Source organism: Zonotrichia leucophrys, chromosome 10, assembly GCF_028769735.1.
Source record: "Zonotrichia leucophrys gambelii isolate GWCS_2022_RI chromosome 10, RI_Zleu_2.0, whole genome shotgun sequence".
NCBI lineage: Eukaryota > Metazoa > Chordata > Aves > Passeriformes > Passerellidae > Zonotrichia > Zonotrichia leucophrys.
The window spans coordinates 12,975,869-12,993,110 of NC_088180.1; positions in this window are offsets into that span (position 1 = coordinate 12,975,869).

Genomic DNA, 17,242 nt, shown 5'->3' on the forward strand with positions numbered 1-17,242 from the left:
TTTCCTTAATGAATTTGCAAAGATTTCCAGTGGTGGAGCAGGATCCTGGCCACGGTCCCCACCGTGTTCCCAGGCTAGGGATGGGCTCCCCTGGTCCCAGATCAATCTCCAGATCCAAACTGGGGCTGTTTGATCTGCTCATTGCCATGCAGAACAGGGCACTGAGCCCAGGGAATGACCCTCCTTGGAATTAAACCTCTCTAACATGATTACAAATGGCTGTTAACCCTCGTGTCAGTGGGAAGGAATGGTGTCTAGGGGTAGTGGGGGAGAACAAGATGTGAAAGTGCCTTCTCTCTCTGTGCTAAATAAAAACAAGGGGTGCTTGTTACCAGGGCTTCCCCAGCTCCCTCTCAGGGAGTTAGGATAGTTATTCCACATTTGCAAAGTGCTTTGAAGAAGAGAAACATGCTATAGGTGCTGCAGGTACCAGCACAATTGCTTCCAAGGTTCAGGTGAGAGGATTGGAGCTATGGGACAGCTTCCACCCAAGGATTTCACAGCCCACCTCCTCTGCTGAGCATAAGCACAGAGTGTAAATATTATTATTGTCAGATTTTGGCAAATGGAGAGACAGGGGAGCTGCTGAACCTCTGTCACAGAGCTGGGATTAGGAGGGAAGAGTCCTCTTCCACATGCTGCTGTGATCCCCAGCTGGGGGACACTTGGACTGGAAGCCCCTGGTGTTTGGCATGTGCTGCCTGCCAGTGCTGCTGTAGGGGCACGAGATTCTCTTGGAGCCATGTTCAAAACCTGGCTTTTTCAAAAACCTCCATGTGTGGGATCAGGGTTAAACATTGTCTGGATCATTGGCTTTGCAATCTGAAGGACCCAGGACAGACCCAAGTGCTCAGCTCTGGCTGTGTGTCTCTCCCCCAAATCAAGTCAAGCCTCAAGCTCACCCAGCTCCTACAGCATCCCCCTAAGCCTCAGGAGGAGCTGGAGACAGGAGATGGGGATGTTTCACCCCAACAGTGTCCCTGGTCTGGATCAGAGGGCCCTGGAGCTATGATTTTGTTGGAGACACCATCTCCACTCCACAGGGCTGCCCAGTGCCAGGAGGGGAGGCTCCCTGGATGCCAACTGAACATCACACAGCAGACTCTGATGAAAACTAATTTTCCCCCAACCTTCCCATTTTGTCTTCACAGCAAAAACATGAGGCAGGCTGTGCAGGAGAGAGCTGTACCAGAACAAGCTTGGCTTGGTTCCCACTGCCAGTTCTGTTCCCTCCATCAACAATCAACCAGGACAAGAGCATCTGCTTCATTCAGGAGGGCTCTTAAGCATCATCTGTGCACCCCAACACAGAAGCCATGAGCCTTTCCCCCCAAAACTGTTATCAGTGTATAACTCTTTAGCCAAAGAGGGCCTGTAAAACCTCTTCTAGCCTTAATTTCTACTAAATTCCATGGCATGGTCAGGGACAGATGGAACCTCTGTCTCCTGAGCTGGAATGGGGATGTGTGCAGTGCCCAGGGATGTCCCCAAGGAAGAGGAGCAGAGGGTGGGAGGCACATCAGGGAGGGCCATGGAGGGTGGGGACAGCAGAGGCACAGGACATCCTCAGAGCACAGACAGTAAGATCCTGGTCCATGCTTCTCCTTTCTTCCCCGTGACAGCTTGACAACCTAACAGGAAAAATGAAGTCAGTGGAGAGAGAAATGCTATCAGGAGCCCTGTGCTAAGAGGGCAGACAGGCCAGATTGGAGGAAAATGAGAAGCTGTCCAGACTAATGCAATCATTTATCACATAATCTTGCTCAGCACTTGGGCAGGGAGACTGGCAGTGCCTGGCACTCTGAGGAGGCTCTCTTGGCCCCTGGTACCCTGCTCCAGTTGGTCAGGGCTGTTTCCCCTGGATTCTCCAAGGCTTGAGGTTTCCCTTTGACCACCTTGTTGTGCTGGTGGTACCTACCAGGTTCATTTTGCTCTTGAGGTTTTTCCCCACTTCCCTCCTCCTCAGAACCAGACTGGGGCTTGTGCTGCTTTGCTGTGGACTCTTTTTCAAGAAAAGATGACACCTTTAAAGTCTAAATTTTTATTTTTTTTTTTAACTTTAAAGTGATCTGTAAGAAAAGATCACTGCTTGTGCTGAGACATTTCATCACCGGCCCATTTTGGCTCCACACCGTGCTAGCCACTCGCCTTGTCCCTGGATTTACTGCTTCCTCATCCCTTCCTGCCCCTCCAATCCAATCAAACCAGGCATTGCTGAAAGGCCACTGCAAAAAGAGCTCAGCACGGGGGAGCGTTACCAAAAGGAAGCAGCCAGGGAATTTCCCTCCCTGCTCAAGTTGCATCCTGGGGTTTGCTCTGCTTTGGGCCATATGTGATCCTCACCCCAGGGGACAGCCGGACATCAAAGGGGGACTTGTGGCGAGGATGAGCTCACTGGCCCCGGCTCGACCTTTCCTGCCAGCAGGGGGAGGGACAGCAGGCTCTGTGACCACCCAGCAGCTCTATGACCATCTCTGTGACCAGCTCTGTGACCAGCTCTGTGGCCACCCAGCAGCTCTTCCTCTTCCTCAGGCAGGGCTCTGGGTGTCTGGGGCAGGAGCCCCACTGGCTGCAGCTGCCTGCCTCTGTCAGGACCTTCCTGCCTCTGTCAGGACCTGCATTTCCCCCTCTGAACCCTGAAAACCAGAGGAATTTCTGCCCTTCCCTGTGACCCAAGAACCCCCTGTGCTGCCAGCATGGCACTCAGCACGGTTCTGTCCAGCAATTTCACACTGGGGATGGGTTATCCAAAAAGTTTGCACATTGAAATTTCAGCACCTGGCTGCGGGAGCGGGGATTCCCACTGAGCCATTCTGCTCTGGATGTTCATGGGCTTTGCCATTAACTCCATCTCCTGGATCTCTGGGACACTGATGATGTGCCAAACCATACAGATCGTTTGTACAGCCCTTCACAGCCCAGCACTTAGCTGGGTAATTACCAGGGCTGGCCACAGGACCAGAAAGCTGATTTCAGCACCACTCTTAGATTTTGTTGTTTGTTTCTTTTCCAAGGAAAAGCAAATATTCAGGCAGTGAGAGATGAGGGCTGGGCTGGTGTGCAGGGCACGGCTCAGGGCTGGGCACAGAGCTTCAAATCCTCTCTCTGTGTGAATTATTTCCCCTTTTGGAAGCTTCAGCATCCCATATCCCTGATGCTCCATCTGCAGACCCTCTCCCTCGTGTCCTCTCACCTTTCCTGGCTGTGGAAAGCAGTTTGTTTCCAAGAAACATTTTGGCTGGGACTAAGATTTCAGCACTGCTGCAGCCAGCTCCAGCAGTTACTCCTCCGTCAGCTGCACTCCTGCTTGGGCCCCTCCATGTGTCCAGCTTCATTGCCATCTCCTCACCTCCCCGTTTCACAGCATCTTCAGCTTGTGCTTTTAACAGGGAGCTGCTCCTCTCTGAAAAAGCTCTGTGCCCTTTCTTCCCCCCAGCACAGCCTGAATCCAGCTGGAAGAGGTGAAGCCCTTCCATGCCCCGTGAGATCCTCCTCGACAGAGCTGATCCCCCTCCAGCCCTTGCACTTCCCATCCACAGAGCCATTTGCCAAATTTCTTGGACTGCTGTGTCCTCTAGGAATAGGAAATGTTAATTATTATTGATGACACCCTGTGACTTTTCTCATTAAAAATTCTAATTAATTGGATTATCGCTATTTTCTCTCTTGGAGGTGCATGGGGGTGGCAGATAGGAGTGATGGACATTGCTTTCAATACAGGAAAGGGAAAAGAGGGGCCTCAGGTGATGTTATTTGGGTAATAGAAAGTGGCAGAAGTGACAGGAGATCTGGGAGGCTGCTCCTAGAGGGAGCAGGGATTAGCAATGCCAGCACCAAACCCTCCACAGACTGGGTGGTGCAATTTAATGCATGGCTTTGTTATTTTCCAACTATAAAGACATAAAGGACTAAAACTAGTCCTGAGTCCTAAGACTCCTTAGCTCTTTGTCTGAATCAATGGTGAGTCTCTCCAGGTTTTTGGACAGGCCAGCAGAAATCTGGCAGCAGAGTCTCTGCACATGGCACAGAGCACCTTTGTCCCCAATCCTTTGTCTGGTCACACTCAGCCAGACCATCCATGGAGATGCCCAACACACCTGTCCATCACACCAGCTCCTCCTTGCCCTGGGCTTGGCATGAGAAACTCTTCCTTGTGGTGAGACCCATCATTAAATGTATGGCACAGCACCAGCTCACCAAAAATAGCTCTGCAGAAGGAGAGCAGCGTGCGCGGGGCCTGTGCGTGCTCAGAGTCTGTGTCCACAAACCCATTTGCTGTTTTAGGTGTCAGAAATAAATTTTACCACTGGAGTCTGCAGCATCTGATTAGTGAATTATTCAGTTTGGAGATTGCCTTTGCCATGACCTCATTAGTAACCCCGAGGTGAGCGGGACGCATTAGAGTAACCACCAGGCTGTCACTGAGGAGCAGAACTGGGGCATTAAAATGGATTAAAGTGCTTTACCAAGAAGTGCAGCACAACTCATAATCAAAAAAAAAAAAAAAAAGAAAAAAAAAGAAGAGAAGACAAAAGGGAAAAGAGAGAGGAGGAGTAGAAGGGGGAGAAAAGAAAGAAAGACCAATAAAATAAATAAACAAACCATCCTGGCTGGCAGCCTGAGGATAAACAGGCAAGCAGGTGGAGGGGTGCAGTGTCTGGCAAAGCACGAGCCTTCTCTCTGAAGCCAGGGCAGGTCTGTGGTTGGGAAGAGGCACCTGCAGGGCTCTTCACTGTCTGCTCTGCCAAGGGAGCCCAGCATCTGCTCAGTTAAACCAGCCCTTAGGCTTACAGCCAAACTCCCCTGGCTGCCCAGGAGAGCCTCCTTTTTGACCCCTGTTGGGCTGACACCCAGCCTTGGAACCTCCTCTGCACCAGGGAGGTGATGTGGAGCTGGAAAGAAGGTCCTCACACAGACCTCTAGGAGCTGGTGCCCACATTGGGATCCTCAGCTGTTCCATGCTGCTGGCTGCAAACAGGAATCTGGTGGGAATGTACACATCCCCCAGACTTGCATGTGACTGGGACTCAGCTGACATGGGGAGGAAGACATGGCCCACAGTGACCATTCAAAGACCATGGTGACCCCTTTGAAGGGGCATGATAGAGGCAGGTGGGGTGAGATACCCCATTTTGTCTTTTCCTGACAAGCCTACAGAAGGGAAAGGGGGATGGGTCTGTACCACACTCCCTCAGGGTCAGCTCTTCTTTCCTGGGGGGAGGCACCAGCTGATGTGAACAGCTTTCATCTGGGGATGGGCTCGGTGACTGATGTGGTCGCATTTGTTTGCTCAGCAGCAGTTGCAAATAATGGATGCTAAAAGGCTTTGTGGTTCATTGATGGCCATGCTCATAACCACACGCTCTTCATCCAGTTCTGGGGGAGAAATGCAGTGCTCTCCATTTAACTTCTCAGGTCCTTAACCCTGCCTTCAACTTGATGTGGCCTTGGTCCTTTCACTGTGTGCATAACAAGCCTTGTTGGTAAGAAATGCTCCAGCCTGGTGGGTGGACCCTGAGAGGAGATCCTTCAAGGGTCTGTTCCTTCATCCCACCACTACTAAAACCTTGGACTTGCACCTGTGGAATGACCCAGACCTCTGTGGGATCTTTCCATGGGATGCCTATTGGCTACACTCAGCCTCTCCCATTTCTTTAGTGACAACTTATTGCCAGCTCACATCAGGGCCAGATTTCTAATGGAGATGTTGGGATTTCCCTGTGCCATCCAGTGCTCAGAGGCATGGTGAGCTCCCAGGTTACTTCAATACAGCCAAGTGTTTACTTTCCATTTAGCTACATTGGTTCAGCTTGGCCCCATCTGTAATGGGGAAACCCCCTAATCAATACTGTCCCCAGCTGTCCCAACCCATTCATTGTAGGCCACTTCTGTACATAGGCTATTTCTGAGCCAGTGCAAGAATGGGAGCTTGGTGTGTGTCCCAAGGAGTTTTGGACATCTGGGACTTTACAGAGCAGGGCTGTGTTGGCTGACCCTGCCCCACTTGAATCCATCAGGTATGCCCTGGCCTCCCTTGGGAGGCTGTAAGGGGAGCAAGAAGGCATAATAAGGGTAGGACACAGCTACCTGAGTTTTATTAGGTTTAATTGTCCCTATTTTATTTCACGTGAATGCATAAAGAATGTTAATTGAATCAATTTCAAATACCCAGAGCAAAGGAGCCACTTGATGGAGACGAGCTGGGAAGGGAGCGATTCAGGCTGTCAGTTCCCGGGGCCTTTCCTGAATGCTCCCTCCTGCACCCACCAGGCGAGTACGGGAAATTTGTTCATTTATTGCTGCTTAATAATAGATACTCATGCAGAGTGTGTCCCGAGCTGTTTGCATTGTCAAGCCATGTGCACTGATGTGGAAGCTCTGCTTTCCCCCGTTGGTGCTGCTGGTGTTGTCTCCGTGCACTCGCTAACGATGACTTGACGTAGCGAAGGCAGAGATGCAGCAGGATTGAAAAATGACTGGGAGAGCCCAACCAGGGCTCTCTGTCATTGTCTCAGGAATTGCTGGACTGTATTAATTGAGCATCTATCACGGACATGCACTGTAGTAGGTCCTCTCCCTCTAATTAAAGCGGCCACGTTGGCTTTGTTTTGAAGGCTGGCCAAATTTCACTTTGGTGATTTCCAGGATGGTTCTTCTAGTGGCAGGCTCATCTCCCATGAAGAATTGTCCTTGTCTCGGTTTAGCCATCTCCAAAAAAATAATCAGCTTAAAACAGAAGAAAGTGCTATATCAGATAAATAGAACACTCCTTGAATTTCATTTTCCTTTTTCCAGCCAGCTCCTTTTGATCTGCTGTGCTGCTACAGATACACAGGGATATGGAGAATCTTTCCCTGGATTGCCAACACTGTCTCAACAACTCCCCACTGGATCTGTGTCCCTTGGCATCTTCTGGACTTGGGGCCAGACTTGTAAGTGGATTTTGAAGGCCAGAAGATCTGATCCCTTATCATATGAATGGGTTTCTTTCTTCCATCTTGTGTTTCCCATGGGAGCTGCTTGCAATCCATGCTTCCACTGATGAGCAGAGCTGTAAATCATGTCTTTTCACAAGGTTTCTCCCAGCCCCAGTTACTTGCTTAATTACTTAGAAAACTCCTTCTACCACCCTGGCCAGATGCTGCATGCCTGCTCATGGGACACAGCTTGGGATGAGAGTGCAGATATGGGAGCATCCCTCAGCATCTCCAGGTGCACCCTCCTTGGCACTAAATTATCCATAAGGAACCTTGCTCATCATCATGGATGGATTACCCACTGTACTAAAGCTGGACCTTCCTCGTACACTCACTTTTGCAAGGGACCAGTATGAAAACCAACACAGGACAAGAGCCCAATCCCATATTTCCTACATCCCAGCCCACCAGGCATCAGCACCCTCCCCACACTGGTGTTCCCTCCAACTGCAATCAGCACCCAGCTCTCCCTCCAGCCCTGGAGCATCTCCTTCCCAGCTCCCCAGCAGCCAGAAGAAGGTGACATCAATCCCTGCCTGTTTTGTAAAGCAAGGCTGGAGTTTTCTCTTGGCCATTTGCTAAACAGCTGGAGTGCTCCCTGTATCCAAGGAAACCTGCCTTAACCTGCTGCTTACAGGGAGGCTTCACTTGGGCAAGTTTCTCTCGGCTCCCAGCACTCCTGGGCTGAGCTTTTGGGATGTCTGTGAGGTGACAGCTCCTTTTTCTTGCCCTCCCAACCTGTTGTGCTCCCCACTTTGGAAATGGAGCCTGTGTAGAACAGAATGGGAAACCCCCTGCTTTCCTCCTTTTTTTTTTGCCACTTAGTTGAAGTTTCACAGAAATGGAGGCAGAGCCTGGAGGCTGCTTTTTGGCTTCTTTTTCACTTTCCTTTCTTCTTCTTCCCTACTCCCAACGCTTCCAGTGGGCGAAGTGCAGTGTTACCACCCACCACAGAGCTGCTCTGTGCTGCATCTTCAGCTGGGGTCAGGTGTGGGAGCTGAGCATCACCGGAGAGACGTGCATGAGAACTTGGGAGGAGGTGGAAAGAATTAAAATCCAGGAGCTCTGGAGAGGCTGGGAGAAACCTGTGACATTGCAGGTGTCTGTGGCTGCATGTGGGACCTTCCACCTCTCTTCCAAAGCAGGAAAGCTTACAGGGAGCAGAAGCAGCAGAAAGCAATGCTCTCAGGTTTTTCTAGAGCTTTTCTCTTCTGCTGGGCTATGTTTACTCTCCAGATGTGACTGTCAGCAGCTCCTTGTCCTGCCAAGCCACTCCTGCAGCCCTGATTCTCCAGAGGACAGGTCTTTGCACTGCCCTACAGCACCTGAACCCATCCCATCCCATCCCATCCCATCCCATCCCATCCCATCCCATCCCATCCCATCCCATCCCATCCCATCCCATCCCATCCCATCCCATCCCATCCCATGTGATGCTGTTACCATCCCATACCCTTCATCCCTGCCCCTCCTGCTTTGTTCCTGCTGTCCCTTCTCCTCTCTCAAAGCAGCACTGATCCTAGTTCTCCTTCAGAAATCTCACAGCCAAAAAATTCCCCTTTTCCTTCCCCACCTCTCCTGCTTGGCATCTGGGTGCAGCAGGAGGGCAGGAGAAAGCCACAGCCCTCTGGGTATATCAAAGCAGCTGTTAGCTCATCCTGGGGCTGCAGGGGTGAGAGAAGGTGGTCAAAGCCCAAGGAACAATCCATGGGGGTTTTGCCCAAAGGCAATTTGGGCAGAGAAGGGATGGGGGCCATACCAGGTTGGTATGGCCTCCAACATGGTTTTCCCAGGTTTAGGAGCATCATGCTGGGGGGAGCAAGGAGTGGAGAGCTTCTGTCCCCTCCTGTTCCCATCCAGCTTGGCCACCCCAGCCCCAGATAGATCCTGGGATCACCCTCGCTGCCCTGGTGCCTGGTTTGGCTCCGGTACCATCTCCCTTTACACCAGCACATCCCGTTAGCGCATCCCCGAGCGGTTCCGGGAGCATAAACGGCGTTGTGGGAGCTGGAGGCCGCTCCTCTCCCTCCAGCACACCATAAGGACGGTGCAGTAATGGCTGGGCTGTGCTAAAAGCCTTTTGGTGCCCGCGCTGGAGCGGGGCCGGCGCTTTCCCCGAGCCGGGTTAATGCAGCGCTGAGCGGGGTTAACGCAGCGCTCCCCCCGCTCCCCGCAGCGCTGCCGGCAGCTTAAACCTGCCCCGGCCCCTCAGGAGCTGCTCGCTCTGCAAGCCAGGGAGAGAGTGCCAAGGCTTCCCGCTCTCGGCTGGAGCATTTTCCTTGGCTGTCCCTGAGGTGGCAGCGCCAATCCCGGCACTGCAGCATCCTCCCGCAACTCGCTCCCTCAGCTCCCAGCTGTTCTCTGCCTCCCAAAGAGCTCTTCGGTGGCTCAGGTTCCATCCGCGGCATCGCTCAGCCCCACCTGTCCCCAGGTGGCTGCTGGGGGGCCCGGGGTACCGCGACACTGGTGGCTGTGACCCGCCACTGATGGCAGCAGTGATACCCGCACAGCCCCTGGTGTCACAGAAAACTTTTATGAAAAATTGTCCTTTCCTTAGGATTTTTTGTCCTGAGAAGCCGACACGCCTCAGAAACAAAACGTAAACAATGGTTATCTGCTGCTGTGGAATGCAACAGGTACATCTGTGATTGATCTTATAGAGTTGTTTCTAATTAATGGCCAATCACAGTCAGCTGGCTCAGACTCTCTGTCTGAGCCACAAACCTTCGTTATTCATTCTTTCTTTTTCTATACTTAGCTAACCTTCTAATGAAATCCTTTCTTCTATTCTTTTAGTATAGTTCTAATATAACATATATCATAAAATAATAAATCAAGCCTTCTGAAACATGGAGTCAGATCCTCATCTCTTCCCTCATCCTCTGCAAACACAGTCACACCCTGGCAGTGAGGAACAGCCTGAAGGCAGGTTTGGGAGGGTTGACAAGCTCCCAGGGTCTGGTCAACACGAGGAGAGATGCTGCAGAGGCATAGAAAGCTGGAAAAGAGGCACAGAAAGCTGGGAAAAAACTTATCTCGGTTTTCCCCCAATAGAGAGAAACAGACATTATTGCTTGGTGTTGGTGCCGAGAAGTTTTAAAGGGTGATAAGAGGGTGTCAGGAAGCCTCGGAGGCAAAGAAAGGACACTGGTTGCATTGCAGCCTGGTGTTTTCACTCCTGGTTTGCAAGATCTGTCCTCAGCACTGCCTGTGCAGTGCAGTTTGACTCAGACCTGGCCACGGGGATGTGCCCTGCAGGGGCAGAGCCTGGCCGGGGCAGAGCCTGGCCAAGGCAGAGGGCTGGCTCCTTCACCCGGGGAGCCCCAGTGCCACCCCGCACCCCTGGAGATGCTGGGATGCCCCTTGGGGTCCCCTCCATCTGTAGCAAAGACCTCTTTCAGAAATTCCAGTGTGCAGCCTGTGGGCTGATTGCTGACAGTGTGAGCCTCCAGCCTTCCAGGGCATGGTGGCCAAAGCAGGTTAGAAACTATCTGGCTGGCAAAAATACCCTGTAATTTCCTCTGTCTCTGATCACGAAGTGCCCCCTTAGGAATGCCAGACAGCCCTGGGCTGCAGGCACAGATTTGGATTTACTTCTGTTGTTCAGACCAAACAGCTGCTAAGGGCGTCAGTTATACAGACATGATGATGTTGTCACTTTATGTATCATTTTTATTTCATTGCTCTCCAATGTTTGTAATACCCCGGAGCTCAGAAGCTTAAATAACAGCTCTCCCCATATTGATTTTATCCTTTGCCATTTGGCACTCATTCATTCCTTTCCCTTTGAGTTCCTAATAATCAGGATTTTAACTGAGCAGCATCCCTCTCTTTGCTTGGGCAGTGGCTGTGGCCAGCCAGGGATGGCAGGGGAAGGCACAGGAGCAGGACAGTGATTTTCTCCAGGGATGAGGCTGATGTATGTCTGATGCTGCATTGCCTCTTGGACTGCTCCTTACCAAAAAAAAACAAAGTTAACATCATGAACAATGTTTTCACTCGGTTGCAATAACTCTGAAGGGGGTTGTGTTTAGGAGCAGCCCCCTTTGGCAGGATTTTAGAGATGGAGCAAAGAACTTGATGGTGATGAAGGGATTATTCCACAATAAAATATGTTTTGTCACTGTGAAGTGACCATGCACTCTTCATGTGTTTTCCCTGCATGGAGGTTTGCTGGTTGCTCAACCTGTGTCTGAGCCATGGGACTTTGGCCCATGCAAAATCTTGTTTTCCTGCAGTTTTGATTGGGATGTGGTGGTGTCTCTTGTGGCAGGACTGGTGAGACCAGGAGCTCTCTTGTTGCCAGTGTTAATAAGCAATAGGTGGAAATATTTATCATAACTTGGTTAGAGGGTCTGCCACATCCCTGCAGGAGGTGAGGGGGTGAGGGGAACCCTGCAGCACATTGAAACAGCTGCTGCTGAATCTGCCTGCTCAGCACTGCCAGGTCTGTGCTCAGACAGGTCAGACTGGCACAGCCTGGTCTGCAGGCTCAGCTTATCTGCTTGATTGTAGAAATTCCATTTGAATAATCTGCACATGAGATGGCTGCTGGTCCCACCTCTGGCAGGGTGGGAAGCAGAGGTCCCCATCAAGAGGCTCCAGAAGAACTTGGTGTCATTTCAGGGTTCCTTGGTCATCTCACCTGTAGGGGCCATCTCTAGATTTCAGCTGGGTGCAACGTTCTGTGCATTAGAAAAAAAAAATAAAGCTAGCCTTTAATATTTAATCAGTCATTAATCACTTTTATTTATTTTACTCATCTGAACTGCATCACAAGTGTTTCACTGGTAGTTATTCACTGCTGAAGCTCTTTGCTGGGGGGAAGCTCTCCATTGTTTGGGGCTGGGGACCAAATCAGCTCTGAGTGGGAGTGATCTGTCTCCAGCTCTCTGCAGGGAGAGAGGTCTCTCAGCTCTCCCAGAGCCTCCCCAGCTCCCTGGGAGGAGCAAGGCTGGCAGGGCTCTGTTAATGCTGCTGCTGCTGGGTGTGCTGTTGATGTGCTTGGCTATCCCAAACCACAGCCCTGCCTGGCAGAGGGGCGGGTGCTGGGCAGGGGGAATGGGAAGATGGGCTCTGGGGACCCCATCCCACTGAGGAGGTGGGTTGTGTTTCACATTAGCTGATGCTCCTGTGTGGTTTCCAGCACTAGCCCAAATGCAGGAGCTTGTGGCAGGCAAGCTTGGATGTGCTGTAGGCATAAATCATGTCAGCCTTTCTCTGTAAGGATGGGGAGGGCCTCTTTTCACACTGGTGGGGTGATGGGGAATGGCTCAGTGCTGAGGATTGCTGAGCCATGGGCTGGAAGGTGTGGGCACTTTCCCCTTTCAGATTTACCTGCACTGACATCTCAGGCTTTGGCTTTTCCCTGCTGGCATGAGATGTGCCAGAGCAGGGGTGATGCAGGTGCCACTGTGAGGGACAGTATGACACAGGTGGCCAGATGTCTTCAGGGCTTGCTGGTGTCCTCCACTGTTTTTCTGCCCTGCAGTGTGTCCCAGATGAGCACAGAGACCTCGAGTTTGACCTTGCTGGTGCCTCTCACCAGCCACAATGACACCAGAGATCATTGCAATTATTTGCCATGCTGCTGCAAATGCCTGCAGCCCTCTTTTCCTTGGCCCCCCATGGTTCCCCCAGCTGGCTGCTTCCCACATAGGTCCCTAATCCTGCAACTTGCCTGCCCTCCTCCTCTTGATCCTGCATTTCCCTCCCTGATCCCCACCTCATCCCCCTGCAGCCTCACTGCAGGCCCCCCACCTTCGCTCACCCCACACCCTGGCCTTGGAAGGTTAAAATCAGCTCTACCTGGAGTGTGTTCAAAGGCTAATGTACATCCTCCCTTAATTATTGATCTGTTTATTGCAGACACTTTGGCAGGACGTGGCCACAGCTCCTGCCCTCGGTTCCCCTTGTGGCTCACGGGGGCTGAGGGCAGCGTTGGGGACCTGGTGTCCCACCTTGAGGACAATCCCACCCACACTCCTGTGTGCCCCAGGTGTCCAGGTTAACCTCTTTAGCCTGTAGGAACAATAAAGGGTTTTCTTTTGGAGCCCCCCTCCCAGCCCCTCTTTCTCCCCAGGTGAGCAAAGCTTGTGAGAGCTCTTTCCCCCACAGCAAGGCCCCCTCCTGTAAGGTGCTGTCAGCCCCCAGGAAGGCTGGCACAGGGGATCCAAACACAGTGATGCCACTGAGCCCCAGCTGCTGCCATCCCTGCCCAGGGAAGGATGAGGTGCTGCTTTAGTGGGGCTGTTAATGACTCTGCAAAACCCATGTGGAGAAACAAGTGCCTGCAGAGGGGGGCTCAGAGGCACAGTCCTGCTGCTGGGGCTGCTGCCAGCCTGTCACCTTCTGCTCCAGGAGCTCCAGCCTTCAGGTGATGCTGGAGAGGCATCAAAGTAGGAAAGCACAGATGCCACCAGCTGCCGAGGGGGAGCAGCCGGTGTTTGCTTGCTTTTCTCCAGGGTGAGGGGAGGTGGATGGGTCAGAGTCCTTCTTGCTCAGCCCAGGGCTGCTGGCCAAGCCAGGATTTGTGAGGCCTGTTCCTTTGGATTTGGCATGGTCACTTCTCCCTGCACGGTGGGTTGGGAGTGGGACCAGATGTCTCACCTGCACTCATTATGGGAAGAGGAGACATTTAAAGTGAGTCAAGGTTTTCCTGAATCCTCTGGTGGACCAAATGACCATTTCAAGCAGCTGTTGCCCCAACTCATCCTTGGGCTGAGAGACATAGCAGAGAATTTTGAAATGCTGCCCCTTTGGGGCCACAGCCATCTCTTGGGGCTGCAAGTCCCTCATCCCCCTGATGCTTGACAAGGATATTAGGTAAAAGCTGCCTTCTCCATCCTGCTGTAGGGTTTACAGATTTATTGGGGAAAGCAGCACCCTACAAAAAGATTTTTGAAAATCATTTAATGAAGAGTTGTATTATATTAGTTTCTTCTTTGCTTAACCCTGCTCTGACACCCAACAAACTACCCAGAAAAAAACACCTGGAGGCATAAACAGGCTGGGGAGCTTATTTGAAAGCAATTTAGCTTCCTCACAAGGGTAGATGGGAATATGGAACATGTTTCTCTGCCCCTGTGCAGGGAAGAGATCAGGGCAAGGAGGAATCAATTCTCCAGTGAGCTGTGATTTGACCTGGAGGCTTGGAGAGGGCCTGGGATGAGCACTGTTTCCTCTCAGATGAGGTGTGTGTCATGGACACCACTCCTTTGGTACAGTTGCCTCCTCAGCATGTCAGCAGCAGCCCGAGTTTCCATGAGCCAGGCAGTGGATCTCAAGGGAGGCTCCCAGGGGCACAGGTGCCTGGCTGGAGCATTGGGATGCTTGGATGGAACCTCACAGTGCAAGGGAACAGGACTTAGCAGGGATGTAGCTCTTCCTGCTGTTCTTGAAAACGTGCTTGAAAAGAAGCTGAAGGCTTGTGGCCTAATTAATCAATGATTTTGATGAATTTTAAAATCTAGAGCAATTTTCCTTACACAGAAGTCCTGCAGTGTGGGGTGTTTCAGGCACCCTGTGATCCCACTTCAGTCCCAAATACTCCACTTGTCTGATTTAGGAATGTGGGATTTTTGAATGAGCAGACTTGATTTGGGGGAAATAATGAGGGAGCATGATGGGTGTTTCTGCTCCTTTGTCCTGGCCAGGGTTGTGTCTTTGCCTGCGTGTCCCAGCCACTTACATCAGGAATTTCCTGCCTGGTGCCCACAGGCAGTGGCTCTGAGCTGTAAAATGCCCCGGGAGAGCTGCAGATGGCAGGACATCAGAGCAGCGATGCTGGGGCTGTAATTCCCCTTATCTGCCTGCAGCATGGCCATCTCCAGTGCCTCCTGGGAGCCCTTTGCAGCTCCCTGCCCAGCTCCTCTCCCAGAGCTGCCCCCAGGCTCTGCAGCCTGGCCCTGCTTCCCCCCATCCTGGGCTCAGAATTCAGAATTCTCCTCTTTCCTTGGGCTGGAGAGGGGCTGGCTCTGCTGAGCATGCTGCCAGATCAAAGCACTGCCTTGATTCCTTGATGGCAGCTATAATCTGCTCCATGCTATTATTTTCCCTATTTTTTCCCTATTCTTTTTCCTATTTATTCCTATTTTCCTAAGACCTTCGTTTCAGTCTTTTTTAAAAATTTAATAGCAGACATCCTCCCCAGACCATGTTTTGGACATCACAGCCATGACCAGCCCTTTCCCCTGGCTAGGCACATTAATTCAGGAGCTGCCTAGGTGGGAGACTGGTTCAGGTCCCAGCACTGAATGCAAGCACAGCAGTATTTGTTATCTTCGTGACAGAGCTGTTTCTTTAGACCTCACTTGAATATGTTTTCTCCTGATTTTTCGTTCCTGATAATTTGAGCAAACAGTCCTCAGTCAGATGCTTTTCCCTACACTTTGTTATCAGCCTTGTGGAGTTTATGGACAAGACATCAGCTGGAGTGGCTGCCTCCTGCCCTTGTCCCCACATGTCCACATCATGGTCAAGGTCAACCCAAGCTTGGAGTGTCCTACCACAGACTGCTCTCCTGAGCTGAGACCTTCACCTTTCATCACTCAGCTGTCACTGCCCAGAAATGATTGTCCCACACACCTTTCCTTGCCCCCTTCCTGCTGCCCCTCCTGCAGGTTCCCATTCTGACCCAAGTTCGGGGTGTGACCTTCCCTGCTGCACAGGGTTCCTCCTGCCAAGCACTTGCAAAGCAAAGCAGACATCAGATCAAAAGATGCTTCTAACTGTTTCTCAGGGTGGTGGGAACAAGGAGCTCTGCTTCAGGGAGCTACACTTTTGATGCTTGTGTGCCTGCCCAGCTCAGGTGAGAGGCAAATTTCTCTTGGCTCTGCAGGAGCTGATATTTCCCTCCTGCAGCCCATCTTGGTGGTGCCATGGTGGATGCTGTGCCCTCAAACCAACCCTGACATCCCTCCCTGAAAGCTGGCACTTTCTGCAAGCTGGACCCTCTCCAAGGTGTAGCTTTCGGGGTCTCTCTGCAAAGCGGCACCTGAACCTGCAGTGGATCCCCAAGGCAGAGCCTAAAGCCCTTCCTCCCTACTGCCTCTCCTGTCAGAGCTCACACCCTGCCTGCCCAGCAGCTCTGCCCATGGGGCTGGCTGCCTGTCAGAGGTGTGCAAAGTGGTCCTGCTGTCTGCACATCTGCAGATCATCCTGGGCAGGAGGGGGGCTAGGAAAGTGTCAGCTCATCATTTTCAGGGAGCAGGAGTGGTGTTCTGGTAAGAGGAGCGAGGCTGGGCGCGGGCCTGTGGATCAATACTGAGATCAGAGGCTCAGTGCCTGTCGGAGCTGTGATGACTGAGCAGATATTGGACATGGATCTCTCTCTGCTCCTGCCCCCGGGGGCTGTGGTGTTTGCAGACCTCGGGAGGCAAGCAGTGCATTGGGCAGCCTTCACCTGTGACATAGGGTGGCAAGGGGAAAATTGTCCCCAGGGGATGGCCAGCGTGGGACTGAGAGGTTAAAGGCAGCTCTGTAGGTGGGAAGAGTGGAGCCAAAACCCAAACAGCTGCTTTCACCTCTGCCTGTGGTCAGGAGCTCCTCAGGCACTTCTAGCCCTGCTTTTTTGTCCGGAATGAGTGTTTGGTAGCAGTTTGTGTCCCCATTCAGAGGGCAGCTGGGATGGGGCACAGCTCTCTGCAGAGGAGCTTGGGTTTAGTTTTGGCCAAGTGCATCCCATAAAATTTTTTGGAGGCTCCCAAGGGCCAGAGGAAACCCAGCCCCTGAGCCCCTGTGGGGCAAAGTTCTCATAGGAAGCACTGATTTCATCCTTCATGGAGATGCTTCTTGAAAGAGCAATTTGCCAGCATCCCTCACAGCAATAGCAGCAAGGCCTCTGCTCGAGATACCATCTCTGTGCTCTGACAGCCCCATCACTCATGCCCTGCTCCTGCCTCCCTTTTCCACAGGGACAGGAGTGAGGGATGGAGGCAGGGTTGGGAGCAGGAATGACGTGTTCCCACCACGGGCAGCTCCCAACTATCCCTGTCCTCTTTGGGGTCTGGGTGTGCCAATGGCAGCGCTGGGTAGCAGCTCCTCTGTCTGTGCACAGTGAGGGTTGCTGGTTTTGAGCAGGGGAACAGAAACAGGGGCTTTGAGCAAGGTGGTGGCTCATCTTCCCTCTGTGGCAGGGACTTTGCTGTCACTGCAGTCTCTTCTTACAGGGGACTCACCAATCCCCCTGGCAGCCAGCACCAGCAAGAGGGAGCAACCCTTGAATTTCTTTCTCGTGCTTACATTCCCCCTGCCCTCCGGCACCC